Source organism: Narcine bancroftii, chromosome 1, assembly GCF_036971445.1.
Source record: "Narcine bancroftii isolate sNarBan1 chromosome 1, sNarBan1.hap1, whole genome shotgun sequence".
Lineage (NCBI taxonomy): Eukaryota > Metazoa > Chordata > Chondrichthyes > Torpediniformes > Narcinidae > Narcine > Narcine bancroftii.
Window position 1 is genome coordinate 431409456 of NC_091469.1, and position 18233 is coordinate 431427688.

The 18233-nt window shown below is 38.6% G+C and overlaps 1 protein-coding gene and 1 long non-coding RNA gene across 7 annotated transcripts in view; one reads left to right on the forward strand and one right to left on the reverse strand.

Moving 5' to 3' along the window:
- LOC138751655 (uncharacterized) overlaps nt 1–18233 on the forward strand; it is a 50721-nt gene that overhangs the window by 26065 nt on the left and 6423 nt on the right. For all 4 annotated transcript variants that reach the window (XR_011350105.1, XR_011350108.1, XR_011350107.1 and 1 more), the window contains one exon: nt 5910–6040. This is a non-coding gene — a long non-coding RNA (uncharacterized lncRNA). The remainder of the gene's footprint in view (nt 1–5909; nt 6041–18233) is intronic.
- The window catches only part of LOC138751654 (leukocyte elastase inhibitor-like), a 49030-nt gene that overhangs the window by 22219 nt on the left and 8578 nt on the right, over nt 1–18233 (reverse strand). The gene's annotated exons all lie outside the window — the stretch shown is intronic.

Here is an 18233-nt window from a genome sequence, read left to right on the forward strand (position 1 = left end):
TAAATCACCAGCAGAAAAACCAGCAACTATGAATATTGACCAGTTCATAGCGAACCCTTCAGTGGATAATTTAATAAAGGCTAAAAAGTCAGAAGTGATGGTTATAGTTGCCAAGTTAAAACTTCTTACAGTAAGAACTGGGATGAAAAAAAAGGAAATTGCCCAAAAGATTGTTAAGCACAATGTAGATGTAATGGAAGATTTAAACCATGTTTTTTACTTTTGCAGCCTTTGCTTCTGCAAGGCTGAGAACCTGCTTGTTTTTTAGAATCAGCAGACATAAGCTAAATTCCACCGAGGGGCCAGAGATGCAGTTATCTGACGAAAGGACATCTGTGTACCAAGAACATTTAATCTTCCTGCTTGTTTTGGTCACAGACTGTCAGAGGCCTAACCTTGATGCAAAATAAACTATTGTATTCAAAGTGATAAGCTGAAAATTACGTTATTCGATAGAAGCCTAGGCATGGTAGCTTGCTCGCTTATCTTTCTTACTGTGCTGGGAATAAGTGCTTGGGTAAGCAGTTTTTGGGTAATATAAGCCATGGTCCCACTGCTGAAGTTTAAGACTCTCTGAGAGATGGCAACATCTCTCAGCAAGAAGAAGTAGAACTTCTAGAGTCCAGCCAACGTCCCGGTCGGGGGAGGTGGAGAAACTGCTACCGGCGCCCCGACAACCCACTACAAGTGTGCAGTCGTTGCCTCGCTTCGGCAGTTGGGACCAGTCCAGGCGTTGATAAGTATAGTTGGGAAGGGCTAGCATATTGTAGTTTGAAATCAGCTTTTGAATTTGTAATAAACATTTGTATAATCTGAACTGCTCTCGGTGTGTGTGTCTATTTTATTTTCGGTAGCTCAAACACTGTGACCAATCTAAAATGAACAAAGTGAGAGGTACAAATTTACCCAGGACAATTGGCATAGTCAGCAGGATTGGTCTCGAGATGTTTTGCCGAAAGAAAGAGGTGAGCCCTGAGCAGTTCTTGATTCCGGGATGGACTTCCAAAGACGATGGGTTTGGCATGTTGGCCAATACCCTGTCTTTGTTGGGACCACCCAAAAGTTGGGATGAGAAGTTAGATCCATCAAGTGCACTTCTGGGAGAGTGGATTGCCACTCTCCTTCGAGAAAGTAAATTTCCTGTTAAAAAGGGGATGCTGATGGTCGGTTTTTGGCTGCTGGCCACAGCCTTACACCGCTCCGTTCAGCGTGAAGCAGAATCAGTTCAAAGAGAAGTAGAATTCCAGCACAAGAGAGAGCAACTAGAGGAGGAGCTAGAAGCCATGCGACAATGCTGTTCCATGATAAACGAGATTGTTTGCACCAGTCAGGACAGAGCCAAAGAATGGGAGGATAAGCATGTCCAAACGATCTGCCGGCAGCAGCTCTGTGCAGATAAGGAAAGGCATGGAGTAGAACCTGATCCACATCGTATTCGTGCCATGATAAGGAATGGCGACGATCCTGATGTAATTGATGATTAGGACGGGAATATCTGGAATGATGACAATGGTAATAATGCAGATACTCCTCAGTATATGCCTAACATTCTACCCTCTCCACCCGCTGTTCACGCCCTCCCTGTAAGGAAGCGGATTTTCCAAACAGATGGAGAGGGAGAGGGGTGGAACGTAACTGACAAGATTGAAGAGGGAGATGATCCCCTGATCTCAAGCGATCCAGGGAAAAGTACCCAAACACCTGCTTATACTCAATGGCTCACCCCCTCTACGGGAAGGCCTAGGCCTCGTCCCATCCACTGGGCAAATGACCCTGTGGGCCAAAGTGAGGGCAGGGGTCAAGAGCAGTCATTGATACGTGACTTCTCTATAAAAGAGCTAGCTGCCATTGGAGATCGATTTAGGCAAAAGGCGGGAGAAACTCTGGCGGCCTGGCTCCTGCATGTCTGGAAACAAGGAGGGGGGAATGTATATTTAACCCCTGAGGAATTGTTGGGATTAGGAACATTGACTACTGATATCCGGGTCACTGCTGAGCTGCGGGGTAGAGGGAGAGAGATGAATTACTTACTTGCCACTCTAGGGGATGCCCTGCTACGAGTATACCTGACACAAGAAGATTGGGATTTACATTTGAAGAATAATTGGGGCACCCCAGAGGAGGGTATAGCAGTAATTCATCAATAGGCCCTGGCCTCTGCCTTGTATGCAGGGCATTTGAGGCAGTGGTTACAAGGGGGGAGCCCTGATGAAGAGATATTCACAGCCAGAATGCATACCTCATTGGTTCGTTCCGCTCAACCCACTGTACGGGGACTGGTTCTGTCCGTAACTAGTCTGCTAATTGGGCACCCTGTGTCTGAGGTGGTGCACGCCTTATCTGGGCTTAGAGAATTAGAGGTGGGAGGTAAAATCCACTCACGTACAACCCAGGTTAAATCAAACAAGCAGGATGAAAAGAGAGGGGCTGCTGCTAATACTGGACTGACAAGAAAGGACCTTTTTCAAACCTTGTTAAAGTTAGGTGCACCTAAAAGTGATATTGATGGGAAACCTACTGCAGTCCTTTATGCCCTTTATAAGAGAAAGGCAGAGGAACATCATCCCCAGCTGCTGAGTCCTCCTGGCCCAGCTGTGCCCTCTGCTCCCACTGCTGCTTCTATCGAACCGGCTTCTCCTGCTCCAGTTACCCGTGATGAGATACAACAAATGGTTAACAAGGCTCTTATGGATAATAGTAGCATGTGGTCCTGGAAGCCCCCGAACCCTACTAAAGCATCAAGATGTGGGCAGGGCTCCCCATGTCTACTCCATTGAGATACAGCAGATACACGGGGATCCACGACCCTAGATACCGTTAGCAATCCATTGGGGTGGGGTTAATGACCACCAATATTTGGCCTTGGTCGATACCGGTGCGGAGCACTCGGTGATTCCGGATAACCCTGACCTCTGGACTGGACCAACATTTTGAATAAAGGGGATGGGAGGAGCGGTCACCCTGGCGAAGGAAATAAAGGTCCATGCCACAGTGGGTGATAGCCCTTCCCCTGTATGGTTACATGCCCTGGTGGGTGCCACTGATGAGTGTATCATAGGTATTAATATGTTTGCCGGTACGGCCCTTAATACTAGCCAAGGGGGATTTGCATTTGGAATTTGGACTATTCAAAATGTTAAATCTCCAGGTGAAGATGGTTTTTCATCTGAATTTAATAAGGAATTTAAAAATTTGTTAATGCCTCCATAATAGAGGTATTGAAACATTCCATTCTTTACCAGAGTCTTTTTCTAATGCAATTATCACAGTAATACCTAAGAAGGATAGGGATTTCTTAAAGATTGAATCTTATAGGCCAATTTCATTATTTAATGTTGATTATAAAATAGTAGCTAAAGTTTTAGCAAATAGATTGGCTAAATATCTACCAAATTTAATTAATTTAGATCAATCTGGATTTGTTAATAAACAATATTCTGCAAACAATATTGCTGTTAGTTTAATTCATGCTACTAAGAATAAATCTGATTTAGCAATGATCTTATCATTAGATGCTGAAAAGGCATTTGATAGATTGGAATTGAGTATTTTATTTTATTTAAGGTGTTAGAAAATTTTGTATTTGAGTCAGAGTTTATTAGCTGGATTAAAACTTTATATAAAAATCCTTTTGCTAAACGTGACAAATGGACAAATACCTTCTGGCTTTTCATTAACTAGATCAACTAGACAAGGATGTCCTTTGTCCCCAACTTTATTTGTTTTAGCAATCAACCCTTTAGCACAATTAATGACAAGATATAAATATTAAAGGAATTAAAGTTATTTCAGATGAATTTATTTGCTGATGATGTTTTGATTTATTTACTGGATCCTGAAAATTCTTTGCATTCATTGTATATGAGGTTAAAGGAATATGGTGAAATATCATGTTATAAAATTAATTGGGATAAAAGAAAATTTATGCCTTTGGTTCAGGGAGATTATACTCAATGTAAAATAAATTGTTCAATTTCATTGGTCAAATAATGGAATTAAATATTTAGATATTAAAATTGATAAAAACTTGGATAATTTATATGTTTACTTACCATTATTTTTTTAAATAAAGAGGATTTGAATAGATGGAATGATTTATCTATATTTTTAATAGGTAGAGTGTATTTAATTAAGATGAATATTTTCCCAAAGGTTCAATATCTTTTTCAATCTATCCCTTGAAATATACCTCAAATCATTTAAGGATTTAAATTCAATAATTAGGAAATTTTTGTGGAAATGGAAAATGGTAGGAGTATCTTTTGAGAAATTAACTTGGAAATTTGAATTAGGAGGTTTACAACATTCATGTTTTCAAAATTATTATAAAGCTGTTCAGTTGAAATTTATTAATGGAATGTTTGACTTGGAATGTTTAACATGGGCTAATGTAGAATTAACTAAAATGGATGAAGAACCTAAACTAAAATGTATTGATAAAAGTAATACTAAATTATTGATTGGTAATAAGGACCCATCTATACTGAAACATTTAACTGAATTATGGAGTAAAATAAATTATGAGATAAGTGGGAAAGGTAAGATTTCATGTAAAACACTTTTATATCAAAATGAACATTTTCCTTTCAATAATAATAATATTTTTTTAATATTGAATTAAATGGGGATTAAAATGATCAAAGATTGTTTTGAAGCTGGTTATTTTATTTATTTTGAATGAATGAAAAATATAATGTTCCAAATAATACTTTTTTGTTATTATTAAGTTAAAGATTTTTAAATTGATAAATTAGGTCAAAGTTTAAGATTACCTAGACAATCTGAATTTGAATTTTTACTTATTAAATGAGATATTAATAAATTTATTTCAGAAATCTATAAATTACTTCAAAGCAAAATGCCTAAATCAAATATTCATAAATCAAGATTAAAGTGGGAAGTTGATTTTGATAGAACAATAGATCAAGATGAATGGAGAATGTTATGTAAAGATAATATTGTGACAGAGTATTTAGAGGTGTTTTGGGAAGGAATTATTAGAGCAGGTTGCACACAAACATTTTAAAACACAGAATATTTGCAGGACTTTTGTAGAATGCTTTTTGCAAAGAGAGCAACAAAGTTGCAGCATACAGCTTACCTGGGAGACCATACGATTTTTGCAGGGAGACAGAACAGTTATGCTCTCAGAAAGGGAGGGTGTGAAACAGAGAGAAAGGAGAGATAAATCAGTTCCAGAAGGACAAAGCTGGCAAACTTTTGGAAGACTCTTTGGTCAAAGGAGAAGACTGGCTGTCTGAAAGGTGACCTGAAACAAGGTGGATCATCTGGAGAACCCTGAAGGGGGCAAGTTACATCAGCAAGACTGATTACACTGGTATTAGGTGTGGATGTCCTGGAACAAAAGGAATTTCTCTTTGAAGAACAATAAGAACCCTCCTTAGTGGTTACCATTTGCCTGTTAAGCACCAAAGACTGGTGAACTTTGTTAATGCTAATTTCTGTGCACAGTACAATAATTGCCTGCAACCAGTGAGATTGGATTGTGATCCAAAGAACTTTTCTAAGCCTATATACACATTGCACACATTTGTGCTTAGTATTAGAGGAGCGGGGTTAAGTATATTAGGTAGGTTAAGAAAGTAGGTTAAGTAATAAGTTAAAACTTAATTCTGTTTTCTTGTTCAAATATAATTAAAAACTACTTTTGTTTAAGTAACTCTGTGTTGTGGTGTACATCTATTGCTGCTGGGTTTTTTTGGGTTCTCTGGACTCGGTAACAATATGACTGAAATTATTAATGTAAGATATAGATTAACACAATGTAATTTTTACATCTATTATATTTAACACCTCAAAAATTAAAGAATATTTAATTTCTTCAGAATTATGTTTTACAATGTTTAGTTTAAAATTAAATTAAATTGAATTTTTACAATTGGCTCTAGCTGTTTCAAAGAAATGTGTAGCTATCACTGGAAGATTCCAGACACCCACAGCTCCAGTGATCAAGAAGAGGATCTGCAAAAGCAAAGGAAAGTTCAAGAACGACCTACAATCAAGAAAAAAGCAGAAAAAGGTACAGAGGCTTCTTTATCTTCTGGAGAAATGAAGCAATTTTTAGACTTATTTTGACAATCTATGAAAGTATTAACTGATGAAGTAAGGAAGATGGAAAGATTAATGCAACAAGTTGATACTAGATTGGAAATAGTAGATGGTAAAATTAAAGGGAATGAATTAGAGATTCAAAATCTCAAAAACCAAATGAAGAAAGTATAAACAGAGATGCTGCTGCAAAGCATGATCAGTTAATGCAAAAGATAGATGTTTTTGAAAACTTTAGCAGACAGAATAATATTAAAATTGTTGGACTGAAAGAAGGGGATGAAGGTCAAGATATGAAAAAAATTGCAATGGTGGATATCAGAATCTTTGGGTCAGACTGAATTTCAAGGAAATCTGGATATTGAATGAGCCCATAGGGCACTGAGACCTAAACCTTAGCCTGACCAAAGGTCCCATCTAATACTTGTCACATTCCTTCGATATGAAGTAAGAGAAAAGATATTGGAATTGGCAGCAAAACAAGCTAAAGAAGGACAATCAACTTTGATTTATAATGGAAATAAGATATTTTTAAAAATCTAGACAGAAGTTTTGAATTGTTGAAAAAGAGAAAAGAGTTTAATCCGGTTAAAGTTGTGTGATGGAAAAAAAAGCCTATGCCTTTGTTTTGAGATATCCAGCTGTATTGAAGGTCTTTGTCCCGGAAGGGAGGAATAGATTTTTTACTGAGCCGAATGAAGCAAAGGTATTTGCCAATTCATTGGCTGCTAAAGACCAAAAAATGGTCATTGATACCTGAATTAATTGCACAATTGAAAGTTTTTTGCTGTAACTGAAAGTATATTGCGTTTCAAGAGATTTTAAAGGGGGAGAAAGGTTTAACCTATAATGTGTGTCATCTATTATATTTGATAAGATTAATCAATTATAAGGTCTTTTAAAGACTTTTGTAAGGGGTGGTATGGTATTTCTTGTGACTGCCTAAAGAAAGCTCTTGGTGCCTGCCACATTGACTTTTGCCAGTGGGCTGATATCGCCTCAAACCGTGCATCTTGGCGCCTCACAGTTCGGCGGGCAGCAACCTCCTTTGAAGAAGACCGCAGAGCCCACCTCACTGTCAAAAGACAAAGGAGGAAAAACCCAACACCCAACCCCAACCAACCAATTTTCCCTTGCAACCGCTGCAACCGTGTCTGCCTGTCCCTCATCGGACTTGTCAGCCACAAACGAGCCTGCAGCTGATGTGGACATTACCCCTTGTCTTGGGTAAACTTGTACCTCTCACTTTGTTCATTTTAGATTGGTCACAGTGTTTGAACTACTGAAAGAAAATAGACACACACACTGAGAGCAGTTCAGATTATACAAATGTTTATTACAAATTCAAAAACTGATTTCACACTACAATATGCAAGCCCTTCCCAACTATACTTATCAACACTTGGACTGGTCCCAACTGCCGAAACGAGGCAATGTCTGCATACTTGTAGTAGGTTGTCAGGGCGCCGGTAGCAGCTTCTCCACCTCCCCCGACGGGACGTTGGCTGGACTCCAGAAGTTCTTCTTCTTCTTGCTGAGAGATGTTTCCACCTCTCGGAGAGTCTCAAACTTCAGCAGTGGGACCATGGCTTATATTACCCAAAAACTGCTTACCCAAGCCCCTATTCCCAGCACAGCAAGAAAGATAAGCAAGCAAGCTAGCATGCTAGGCTATTAACGAATAACATAATTTTCAGCTTATCACTTTGAATACAATGGTTTATTCTACATCAAGGCTAAGCCTCTGACAGTCTGTGACCAAAACAAGCAGGAAGATTAAATGTTCTCGGTACACAGATGTCCTTTCTTCAGATAACAGCATCTCTGGCCCCTCGGTGAATTTTGCTTATGTCTGCTGATTCTAAAAATAATTAGGTTCTCAGCCTTGCAGAACCCAAAGCTGCAAGTTTAAAAAAAAAGGTTCTCAACTCTGCAGAACCAAGAGCTGGAAATTAAGAAAAAACAGGTTAAAAAATAGGTTAGAATCTTCCATTACACCCCTCCATAAATCTTCATCCGCTAAGCCAAGCCAAAGAAGAAGAAAGAAAGAGTGGGAAATATGATGCTGACCTCTGCAGAGTCATGGGCACTAATGTGATACTTCTTGCATCCCACATATGTCAGGGAATAGAGAATCTTCAACATCACATGGCTCTGTGGTTTTTATTTACTTTTTTCTTCTCTTTTCCTTTCTCTACCTTTTTTTGTGTTTTATGCTTAGACTGTTCATATATGTAGTATATTATATAGAGAGGGTTGTGGTGAGTAGGAAGGGGAAGTGGGATGCTGGATGGACAAATGATTTAATTTTGGTGTCTAATGGTGGGGAAATTATCTTTTATTAGTATTAATGTTAACAGAATTCAGAATCTGATAAAGAGGAAAAGGTTATTAAGCTATATGGAAAAAAAACTAAAGAAGATGTAGCTTTTTTTACAAAAAAAAACTCATTTAATGGAAATAGAATATGTGAAATTAATGTAAGACTGGATAGGAATGGTATTGTCTTCATTTAATTCTAAAGCTAAGGGAAGTGGTGATATTAATAAATAAAAATTTATCAATTAAAATATTTGATGTAACTATTGATAAAGTGGGGAAATTTGTTATGGTAAATTATAAAATTAATTCTGAATATTCGACTTTGATGAATATATTCTTTCTTTCTTTGGCTTGGCTTTGCGGATGAAGATTTATGGAGGGGGTAAAAGTCCACGTCAGCTGCAGGCTCGATTGTGGCTGACAAGTCCAATGCGGGACAGGCAGACACGGTTGCAGCAGTTGCAGGGGAAAATTGGTTGGTTGGGGTTGGGTGTTGGGTTTTTCCTCCTTTGTCTTTTGTCAGTGAGGTGAGCTCTGCGGTCTTCTTCAAAGGAGGTTGCTGCCCGCCGAACTGTGAGGCGCCAAGATGCACGGTTTGAGGCGATATCAGCCCACTGGCGATGGTCAATGTGGCAGGCACCAAGAGATTTCTTTAGGCAGTCCTTGTACCTCTTCTTTGGTGCACCTTTGTCACGGTGGCCAGTGGAGAGCTCGCCATATAACACGATCTTGGGAAGGCAATGGTCCTCCATTCTGGAGACGTGACCCACCCAGCGCAGCTGGATCTTCAGCAGCGTGGACTCGATGCTGTCGGCCTCTGCCATCTCGAGTACTTCGATGTTAGGGATGAAGTCGCTCCAATGAATTTTGAGGATGGAGCGGAGACAACGCTGGTGGAAGCGTTCTAGGAGCCATAGGTGATGCCGCTAGAGGACCCATGATTTGGAGCCGAACAGGAGTGTGGGTATGACAACGGCTCTGTATACGCTAATCTTTGTGAGGTTTTTCAGTTGGTTGTTTTTCCAGACTCTTTTGTGTAGTCTTCCAAAGGCGCTATTTGCCTTGGAGAGTCTGATGTCTATCTCGTTGTCGATCCTTGCATCTGATGAAATGGTGCATCCGAGATAGGTAAACTGGTTGACCGTTTTGAGTTTTGTGTGCCCGATGGAGATGTGGGGGGGCTGGTAGTTATGGTGGGGAGCTGGCTGATGGAGGACCTCCGTTTTCTTCAGGCTGACTTCCAGGCCAAACATTTTGGCAGTTTCCGCAAAACAGGACGTCAAACGCTGAAGAGCTGGCTCTGAATGGGCAACTAAAGCGGCATCGTCTGCAAAGAGTAGTTCACGGACAAGTTTCTCTTGTGTCTTGGTGTGAGCTTGCAGGCGCCTCAGATTGAAGAGACTGCCATCCGTGCGGTACCGGATGTAAACAGCGTCTTCATTGTTGAGGTCTTTCATGGCTTGGTTCAGCATCATGCTGAAGAAGATTGAAAATATATGAATATATATGCATCGAATATAGATAATGAAATATTTATACAGGTTGTTTTTTTATGCAATTAGCTAAAACAAAGGGGAAAATAATTATGGGAGGAGAATAATTTTATTTCTGATTTGAAGTTGGATAGATCAGGTGGAATTATGGATTAAAATGAGGTAGTTAAAGTTGTGAAGAATTTTATGAATGAAATGAAACTTGTTGATAGTTGGAAGAGAATGTATCCTGATGTTAATGATTATTCATTTTATTCCATTAGACACAAGACATATTCATGTATAGATATGTTTCTAATCTCCTCCCAACTGCAAGCTAGAGTTGAAAATATTCAATATCAAGCAAGGATAATGTCTGATCATTCACCTTTGGTTATGTCAAATTTATTGGAGGAAGATCAAAATATAAGTTATAGATAGAAGTTTAATACTGCATTGTTAAAAAGGCAAGATTTTTGTGAATTTATAAGGCAAGAGATAAAAAATTTTAGACATTAAAGGTTATTTAAAAGGACAAATAATAAGTTAAACGGCTAAGGTTAAAAATGAATATATGTCTGAAGTTAAGCATTTGGAAAATAAAATAATAAAAATGGAAAAAGAATTGAAAAATCAAGTAAATGATGAGAAACGAAGAATATTAGATTTTAAAAATTTGATATTTCTTTGGCTTGGCTTCGCGGTCAAAGATTTATGGAGGGGGTAAATGTCCACGTCAGCTGCAGGCTCGTTTGTGGCTGACAAGTCCGATGCGGGACAGGCAGACACGGTTGCAGCGGTTGCAGGGGAAAATTGGTTGGGTTTTTCCTCCTTTGCCTTTTGTCAGTGAGGTGTGCTCTGCGGTCTTCTTCAAAGGAGGTTGCTGCCCGCCGAACTGTGGAGAGAGGCATAAGGCAAACCCCACAAAAATATTATGATAGAGCATATAGAGTTTTAACATGGCAATTGAAGACAATTATTGAGAACAATTACAGCTATAAAAGATTCAAGTCATCTTACTTATAAAACACTGGACATTAATGGCATTTCTGTGAAATTTTATAAGAAATTATATTAATCAGAATGCTTGAAGATGGAGATAAAATAGATGAATATGTGTCACAAATAACTTTGCCAAAATTAAATATAGAAGAGGAGGCCGAATTAACCAATCCATTTACAGTTAGAGAAATATATGACATAGTGATGTCTTTACCAAATAATAAGGTTTTGGATGAAAATGTTTTTTCTCTGGAGTTTTATAAAGAATTTAAAGAGTTATTGATTCCTATACTTATGGGATTGTAAGGCCAAAGGAAGATCTTTGTGATTTACCTCTGTTATTAAAAACTGCATTAATAACATTTATTCCAAAAATAGATTAGAGTGGGACTATTTATTTAAAGTCTTGAAGGTTTTTGGAATTCCTATAAATTTTATAAAATGGATAAGAATATTATATAATTGTCCAAAGGCTTGAGTAATTATAAGTTGACAAATATCAAAATCTTTTTTTATTGGAAGGATCATCTTGACAAGATTGTCCACTATCTCTTTTTTTATTTGTGTTGGCTGTAGAAACTTTAGCAGAGGTGATTAGAAGAAATAATGAGATTGAGGGATTTAAGATAAATGATCTTTGGCTTGGCTTCGCGGATGAAGATTTATGGAGGGGTATGTCCACGTCTGCTGCAGGTTCATTGGTAACTGACAAGTCCGATGCGGGACAGGCAGACACGGTTGCAGCAGTTGCATAGGAAGATTGGTTGGTTGGGGTTGGGTGTTGGGTTTTTCCTCCTTTGTCTTTTGTCAGTGAGATGGGCTCTGCAGTCTTCTTCAAAGGAGGTTGCTGCCCACCGAACTCTGAGGCACCAAGATGCACGGTTGGAGGTGATATCAGCCCACTGGTGGTGGTCAATGTGGTAGGCATCAAGAGATTTCTTTAAGCAGTCCTTGTACCTCTTCTTTGGTGCACCTCTGTCTCAGTGGCCAGTGGAGAGCTTGCCATAGAACACGATCTTGGGAAGGGGATGGTCCTCCATTCTGGAGACGTGACCCACCCATCGCAGTTGAGTCTTCAGCAGCATGGATTCGATGCTTGCGGACTCTGCCAGCTCGAGTACTTCGATGTTGGTGATGAAGTCATTCCAATGAGTGTTGAGGATGGAACGGAGACAGCACTGATGGAAGCATTCTAGGAGCCGTAGGTGATGCCGGTAGAGGACCCATGATTCGGAGCCAAACAGGACCGTGGGTATGACAACGGCTCTGTACACGCTGATCTTTGTGTGTTTGATAAAGAACATAAAATTAGCCTTTTTGCAGGTGATGTAACATTACATCTTACAAACCCTAAAAGTTCATTAAAAAAAAGTTCAATTGGTGAAGTATAAGTTAATGTCAGATTAAAAGGTAAATATTGATAAAAGTGAAGTAATGCCAATGACTGAGACAGATTACACTCAAGTTAAAAAAAAATGACAAAATTTAATTGGCAGAAGGAGTCAGTCAAGTATCTAGGAATTAATATTGATAAGAATTTAAATAATTTATTTGAATTAAATTTACATTAAATTGAATTAAATTGAAAATTAAATTGAAGAAAATTAAAGAAGATGTCATAAGATGGAAGGATTTGCCATTTTTTTAATAGAAAGGATAAATTGTGTGAAGATTAATATTTTTTCCTAGAATGCAATACTTATTTTAATCAGTACCAATAATGTTTTAAAAGTGTATGAAGGTTTATTTGGTGAGACAAAATGCTTAGGATGGCATTGAAAAAACTAACATGGAAATATGATCGGGGGGCTACAATTGCCTAATTTTAAAATTTATGAAGCATCTCAACTTAGATTTCTGTCCTCCTGTTATCAGATAGGTGAAAAGATAACATGGGTACAAATTGAAATGAGTAAAATAGGAGAAAATAATTCTGAGCATATTTTGTATAAATAACATGAAAGAGTGTTGAGATGGGAAATTGATACACCAATTTTGAAACATATACTTAAAATATGGAATGGAATACATGTAGAAAGGGGAATGATCAGTTGGCTAGAAAGTTCTGAAAGCAAACTCCTTTGATTTCTTTTGTTAATAATGTTTATTTTAACAGCTGGTATAATTGTGGATTAAAAAGGATAAACGCTTATCTTATCTTTTCCGTTGTCATACCCACACTCCTGTTCGGCTCCGAATCATGGGTCCTCTACCGGCACCACCTACGGCTCCTAGAACGCTTCCACCAGCGTTGTCTCCGCTCCATCCTCAACATCCATTGGAGCGCTCACACCCCTAACGTCGAGGTACTCGAGATGGCAGAGGTCGACAGCATCGAGTCCACGCTGCTGAAGATCCAGCTGCGCTGGATGGGTCACGTCTCCAGAATGGAGGACCATCGCCTTCCCAAGATCGTATTATATGGCGAGCTCTCCACTGGCCACCGTGACAGAGGTGCACCAAAGAAAAGGTACAAGGACTGCCTAAAGAAATCTCTTGGTGCCTGCCACATTGACCACCGCCAGTGGGCTGATAACGCCTCAAACCGTGCATCTTGGCGCCTCACAGTTTGGCGGGCAGCAGCCTCCTTTGAAGAAGACCGCAGAGCCCACCTCACTGACAAAAGGCAAAGGAGGAAAAACCCAACACCCAACCCCAACCAACCAATTTTCCCTTGCAACCGCTGCAATCATGTCTGCCTGTCCCGCATCGGACTGGTCAGCCACAAACGAGCCTGCAGCTGACGTGGACTTTTTACCCCCTCCATAAATCTTCGTCCGCGAAGCCAAGCCAAAGAAAGAAAGAAAAAGGATAAAGGATTTTTTTAGGTTCTTTTTTTTGACTTTTAATCAATTGAAAAATAAAAATTGCAATTTTTTTCTTATTATCAGATTAAATCATATTTTAAAAGAAAGTTAGGGATGAATTTTAGATTACCGGATTAAAGTCAAATTGAATATTTAATAACAGATAGGTTTACCAAAAAATTTATTACTAGTATGTAGATAAAATTGCAAGAGACTATGCACAAAAAGGATTTATTTAAATCTAAATTGAGATGGGAAAGAGATTTAAATATACAAAATTCAAGAAGAAGTATGGTCAAAATTATTTCTTGAAAATATAACTAATACAATAAATGTTAGATACCAAATGGTACAATTAAATTTTTTATATCATTTACATTATACTGCATATAAATTACATGGAATTAATTCAAATTGTTCTGATAAATGTTTTAAATGTAATAAAGAAGTAGGAACTTCTCTCCATGCAGTTTGGCAATGTGAATAGTAGGAACATTTTGGAAAGATATAAGTATTCTATTGGGACGAGTTATGAAGGTGCAAAGTTTTCAAAGATCCCAAAATATTTTTATTATGAGATATTTTTGATTTGAAGTTAGATACTTAACAGAAGTTTTTAAGTGTAGCAATACGAAAGGAATGTATAGCCGTATCATGGAAATTAGACAATAATGTGAGGTTGAATAAATGGCAAAAGGAACTACTGAATTATATACCATTAGAGAAAATAATGTATAATTTATGGAATCAACCAGAAAAATTTGATAAGATTTGGAAACCTTATTGGACTTTATTGCCAGGACTTTATCTACTGTGCCTGCCACTCCCATTGCAACTCACCTTAGTTAATTCAAGGTACAAGATCATTAGGTAAATTTAAATTTAATTAATCAAAAGGTTATATGATTATCAGCCGTTTTTTTTTCTTTTATCTTTTCTACTTTTTTGGGGAAGTGGGGGTGTATGAATTTATGTACTCTTTTTGCATTGTTTTTTAATTTTTTTATGATATAAATACTGTAATTGTATTGATGCAAATTAAAATTAAAATTTACAAAAAAAATGGATGAGATGCTTGTACTAGCCGAGGGCCATAAGCCCTGTCATATACACTGATGATAAACCATTGACCTTCACCTTCACCAAGGTTTTGGATCCGTGGACCGCCCACCAGCAGAGACACCTGTCATATATCTTCAAGTTCACTACCTCCTTCCATCATCTCTCCAGTAAATGCAATATCATCATTGATGCCCTCTCCAGACCAGCCGTGTACACACTATCGCAGGATGTAGACTTCCATAAACTTGCCAATGGCCAGGAGTCCAACCCTGACATGAACTACTTCCACATAGTCATCACCGGCCTCCAGCTGCAAGACTTGCTTTTAGGCGATGGCAATGCCACCATCCTCTCTGACGTCTCCACAGGCACCCCCCCCCCCTAGCCAGTAGTACCAACAAAGTGGCAGAAGGCAGTTTTCGACTTCATACAAGGTTTGTCGCACCCCTCCATCCAATCCACAATCCAGATAATTTCCAACCAGTTTGTCTGGCATGGCATGGTCTCTGCAAGAGTTTCATGGGATGGGCGTGGGCCTGCCTAGACTGCCAGATGGCGGAAGTGCAGACTCACACACAAGCACCCATCCAGCAGTTCAATTCTGCCACATGCTGCTTCCAACACGCTCATGTTAACATTGCAGGCCCCCTGCTCTTTTTGAGGGGGTATCGTTACCTCCTCACCATGGTGGATCGATTCACCCGGTGGCCAGAGGCAACCCTTCCCCCTTCTCGACATTGCCGCTGACACCTGTGCAAGGCCTTTCCTGTCCACTTGGGTCTCCCTTTTCAGTGCTCCCCTCCCTCATCATCACCGATTGCAGCACCCAGTTCACATCGTGACAAAGAAGGCAATGTGTCTCCTTCCCTTCTGTGTCAGAAAGGAGGTTGGCATGCGCGATGGGTTAGACATGATGCAAGCAACGGGATGCACGCGTGGTCCGACTGGCAGCCTAATAAGCGAGTGCGCAAAGTTTAAAACAACATTCAGTTGTGACACTCGAGCCAGTACTCTGCATCTCCAGTCTGTGCAACCGTTCTCTCTCACAATGCACTACACAATATAAATTTTCATTTTTTTAAATATAAGCTGAAACTTTTTTCTCTCAATTTCATTATAAAGCCCATACATATTAAAACTTACAAATTTTAATATGTTCTAACCGCCATTTCTTAAATCAAAAAATTAAAGAAATCTCACCAACACCACCCCACCCTACAAAATGGACCCTCCTCCATAAAAACCTTCAATTACCTTTAACATCTCCAAGCAGAAATGAATAAAAAGAAAAAGGAAACCAGAAAAAAAACTGGGGGAAAAAAACATTAAAAATGTAATGATAAAAAAAAACAGTACTACTTCCGTTATTGTGCGGGAAATGGCCTTCGCCACAAAATGGCACATGGTTACGGAAGGAGAAGATAAAAAGGCCACCTCTGCTGAACAGAATATACATTACTTTTTAATTAAGTAGTTCATTTATAAATGTAAAAAACTTCTTCAAAGTCTTTATTCACTTGCTCATCATCGATTTCAACCAATTCTTGCTGCTTTGACACCTGTTCTGCAACTTGCATCTTCTCAGGTTGGTCTGTCAAAATTTGCTGAGTAACTGAACTCTGCACATCCATTCATTGATCTTGTTTAATATGCAGAAAAGAATTTGCAAATTCCAAAGTTTCTTCTTCATTTGTAAAACAAAACATGATTTATTTTCTCCAGAAAACACTTTAAGTGTAGCTGGGTGTCAAAAAGAAAATTTATATCCTTTTTTCCAGAATACTGATTTCACAGGGTTAAAGTCCTTTCTTCTTTTCACAATTGATATGCTTAAATCTGCATAGAAAAAATCCTTGTCATTTTCCACTGTTAATAGACCTTGATATTTTCAGGCATTTTGTACAGCCACTCTTAAGATCGTTTCTTTATCTTGATAATGTAAACATTGAATAAAACCACCGTGGTGCTTGTCACGCGAATGGCTTCTTTCTATTAGCCCTATGTGGTTGATCCAGTTCAATTCCATTTGAGAAATTCTCAGGACCCAGAACTTCTGGAATCCATTTTTGAAAAAAAAAATTTTTTTTTTCAAAATCTTCAACCAACCCAACAATCTTCACATTATTCCTACGACTATGATTTTCCAATGCATCAATCTTTTGTAAAAGCTCTTTCCTTTCTCTGCCATAACAGAATCTTCCATTTTATTAACTATCTTTACATTATTCAACTTCATAACGATAACCTTGAATATCATCTTCAAGTTTCTGAACTTGAATTTTAACTTTAGTATATTTTGATATTTCTTCTTTAATATTTTTCATTTCACCCTTAACATATTCAAATTCTGCTTTAACTTCACTTCTGACATATATAAATGGCAAATCCATATGTTTATACATTAACTGCATTTGGTTGATTTGAGGTTGTACCTGAGCTTCCACTCCTTGAGTTCTGGCTTCAGGATATCTGAATTGTACATGTACAGCTTCAATCCCTTGTATCAGTTGGGCTTCATCTTTTTTATATTCTACTCCTGTTCTCTCCAATGCTTCGTAAGTTTGACTTCTTTCTCTTTATCTTAGTCTTCATCCTTTTGTCCCTCTGAGTCACTTCCAGATGGTCCTGGTGCTGTTTCTGGTGAGCAACACTGCTGACAACAGCTTTGATAGGTTCAGTTTGCTCCATTGAGCACTGTGTGAACTTTTACCCATGTGCAGTTGTTCCTATGGCGTCTGTAGTTCAATTGTCTTCCTCTGGAGTCATATGGATCCTTGCCATTGCAGTGTGGGTTGCTCTTGGAGGAGAAGGAACTTGAACCTGAATCTCCATCGTTAAAGTAGGCCCAACTTCTTCAACGATACTAACCTCTTGAACCACTGCATTCTTAATTGTTTAAATCTTCTCTTTCCTTAAAACCATAGTATATCGATTAATGAATAAATTTCCAAAGTTTTAAAGTTGAAGAAAATTTGAAAAAAAATAGCCTTTGGTTGGTTTTTGATTAAGTCTGCTGAGAGTTTCGCATCTCCATTCTATGCCATCACGCCATACACCACACCCCCACCCCCCCCCACACACACACACACACGCACACACACACACACACACACACACACACACACACACACACACACACACACACACACACACACACACACACACACACACACACACACACACTCGTGTTTGACCAATCTTATAGAGTGTTTGAGGAGGTTACCATGAAAATTCATTAACAAAAAGCTTTGGATGTTGTCTACATGAACTTTAGTAATGCCTATGACAAGGTCCCACAAAGGAGGCAAGTCAGGAAAGTTCAGTTGCTTGGTATTGATGGTGAGGTTGTAAACTGGATTTGAACCTAACTATACAGGAGAAACCGGAGAGTAATTTTGGTTGAAAAATCACAGACTTGGAGGCCTATGTGCTTCAAGGCTCAGTGCTGGGACTATTGCTAGATCAATGATCTAGATGATAATGTGATACATTGGAGAAG